Here is a 3,459-nt window from a genome sequence, read left to right as displayed (position 1 = left end):
CCTTCACCGAGTACTGAGACATTGTTTTCTGACCCAGCTGAACCCACTCTCAACATGGGTGGGTACCATGAAGCCAGCTGAGAACCACACAGGACAAACAGGCTGAAAAATTTCCTCTGGGTCTCTCCTGGGATTGGCATGTACTCCTCTGTCCTTAGACATCAGAACTCCAGGTCTCCTGGACTTGTTGTGGACTTAAGTTTCCTTGAGTCCTCTGGTCTCTGGCCTCTACCTTTCAGAGGTAGACTGAGCCAAGCTACCAGTGTTCCAGAGTCTCCTCCACCTTGGAGATGTCTGTTGTAGAAGTTAACGGTCAGCCATGTGGGCCAATCGCTCTACATGCAGCCCTGAAGAACTGAGTTTAGGTGTCAAAGAATGTTGCTGTCATCCTGGGGAGCCATGCAGAGACTTGTCTCAAGGGGAAAACTACACCGAGTCCCCTTTATGGAATTGAGAACCTCTGACTGCAGGGTGATCAATGAGCATTTGCAGCCTGGAAAAGCTGCGGTGCTGAGACTCCAGCTATGAGCACCTGCTGGACTCACCCAGCAAGGTTGTAGCAACAAGGCTTTGGATACAGGTACAGTCATCCTTTTCATGATTTTCTTCCCCCTCTGAAATGGAACTCAAAACCTTCTCCTATGCCTCCCTCCATTCATGGACTGCTGACTTCCCAGCCTCGAAGATGAAATGAGGACCATCCCTACACAAGACCTTTCCAACTCGGGAATCAGAGGTGACTTACCTGGCCTTGTGAGCATAGCACATTTCCAGCCTGAGTGGATGATGTTCATATGCTGGAGGTCAAATTTTTAGAATAATAGTTCTTTACCCTGAGTGACTGATTCTGACACACTGGGACCACATCTTTCCTAATGCTATGTGCCCCAGCATGAGTCTCATCTTCATAGGCATCTTCTAGGTCACGCACCTGTAGTGGCTTGGTGGGTAGGATTTCTATTTACTAGGCTTCAGTCTTTGTGGATGACCCTGATGTGTTGGAGGTCACTTCCTCACTGGGATTTTTCTGCAACAGTCACCACTAACCTAGTTAGACCAGAGTCCACCTCAATGATATCTATAGACAGTTGTTGTTTAAATTCTTTTTATTATTATTAAAATTTTCCGCCTCCTCCCCCACCTCCCATTTCCCTCTCCCTCTCCCCACTCCCCTCCCCCTTCCCCTCCAGTCCAAAGAGCAGTCAGGGTTGCCTGCCCTGTGGGAAGTCCAAGGTCCTCCCCCATCCATCCAGATCCAGGAAGGTGAGCATCCAAACAGGCTAGGCTCCCTCAAAGCCAGTACATGCAGTAGGATCAAAACCCAGTGCCATTGTCCTTGGCTTCTCAGTCAGCCCTCATTGTCCGCCACGTTCAGAGAGTCCGGTTTGATCCCATGCTTTTTCAGTTCCCTGGCCTTGGTGAGCTCCCAGTAGATCAGCCCTACCGTCTCAGTGGGTGGGCGCACCCCTCACAGTCCTGACTTCCTTGCTCATGTTCTCCCTCCTTCTGCTCCTCATTTGAGCCTTGGGATCTCAGTCCAGCGCTCCAATGTGGGTCTCTGTCTCTATCTCCATCCATCGCCAGATGAAGCTTCTATGGTGATATGCAAGATATTCATCAGTATGGCTATAGGATAGGGTCATTTCAGGTTCCCTCTCCTCAGCTGCTCAAGGAACTAGCTGGGGATATCTCCATGGATACCTGGGAACCCCTCTAGAGTCAAATCTCTTGCCAACCCTAAAATGGCTCCCTTAATTAAGATATCTTCTTCCCTGCTCCCATATCCACCCTTCCTCCATCCCAACCATCCCATTCCCCCAGGGTCTCCCCATCCACCCCTTGTTGTTTAAATTTTTTCAACTCATGCCAGAAGGCAATATTCTGGGCCAACTCCTATTCTTGGTTCTGATGCAGAGAAAGAGAATATTTAGACTTCTATGTTCCCTTGCATACTCTGAGAGTCATGGAGCACAGTCACCACACCCTTATTGAATTAGCATATAGCTGTCTTTGGGAATAGTTAAGCCTAAGACCCCCAATACCCTACTGCTCTTTTGTGTGTTTGGGTGTGTTCATATATATATACATGAGCATATAATTATGATATGATAGCTGGAGCATAACTATCAGCTTCAAGTGTCTATCTTCAGTTGTGACCTACTTTATGTTTTTCTGGGAGAGAGTCTTTTATTGGTGTTGAAACTCACCGATTGGGTGAGCCTTGCTGGCCAGCAGGCGCCAGCAACCAGGCTGTCTCTTCCCTCCCTGTGCTGAGATGACAAGTGTGCACCACCCTCCTGCTTTATCACCAGCACTACCATCATCATCGTTGATACTTGGGTTCTGGGTCCAGAGATCAGGCCCTCACACTGCCTGGAATGCACGTTATGGACTGAGAATCTCTCAGGCCTGGAATCTTGAAGCACCTTCATTGTCTGTACCCAGTAACCTGTCACCTACGGCTCTATTTAGTAGCTTTGCCAACATGTATACTCTGTATCCCAGGAAAGGCTGAAGGAAATACTGTACCTGCTGATTGGCAGTCCCCATTGAATTTGAACTGAAAATAAAGCCTCCGGTTTTTGTTTGTTTGTTTTTTTTTTTCTGATGAGCGTATGAATTAAGTGACATTTTAAACAACACAAAATATCAAGTAAACTCCTTTCGCTGTGGGTTTGGAGAGGTATGATGCAGAGCTGTTTAGTCCTGCTGACCATCAACACTATCTTACAAAACAGCCCAGCGGACAGCAACACATTAATTAGTGTGTAGCTGCCAGCTGTATTCCTGCCCAACCCAGGAGCACTTCCCATCTGTGGGATTTCCCCAACACACCACTGTTCCCTGACTATATCTGAAAATTTCCTATAAGGGTCTACCAAAGTATTGAACATAATCCCATGAAACTGAAATTCTCTTACCTTCAGTTCTTCCTGTTATGTCATAAGATTATCCAACAGTCTGGCTTTCAAAGAATAAAAGCACAACACATTCCTTATGGAGTGGGATGATTTGAGTAGATTCTTCTTACTTGTAGATTTAGTCTTTTTGAAGTCAGTGTATGTGCCAAGCTCCTCCACAAGATAATACAATTTTGTCCCCTAAGAAGGTATTACTAAAGCATCTAGCTTGTAAAACTTATCCAGGATGCCAAGAGTGGATCCTTTTGTGAACTCCACAGAGAAGCTGTGTGTGTTATCTTATTAAGAGCACAGTAAACAGATGTGCCACTGTAAGACTTTAAGACAATCCTGAAGCCATTTCTGACAATTCTGAATCCTCTCAGCCTCTGTGCCATAGTGCTTCCCCTCCTCCTCTGGGAACCAAGGACCTAACAGCTACACTCTCATGTACTCAGTTCCTGGACAATTACCCATATACGTATGCTTTGGTTCGGTCCCCTGGGAAACGGGGTCAAAATGACCTCTTACCTCATCTGATCTGGCAACAGCTCTCCAG

The sequence above is a fragment of the Alexandromys fortis genome, unplaced genomic scaffold, assembly GCF_014885135.2.
Source record: "Alexandromys fortis isolate MF-2015 unplaced genomic scaffold, M_Fortis_MF-2015_v1.1 scaffold_138, whole genome shotgun sequence".
NCBI lineage: Eukaryota > Metazoa > Chordata > Mammalia > Rodentia > Cricetidae > Alexandromys > Alexandromys fortis.
This window is presented reverse-complemented; position numbering follows the sequence as displayed.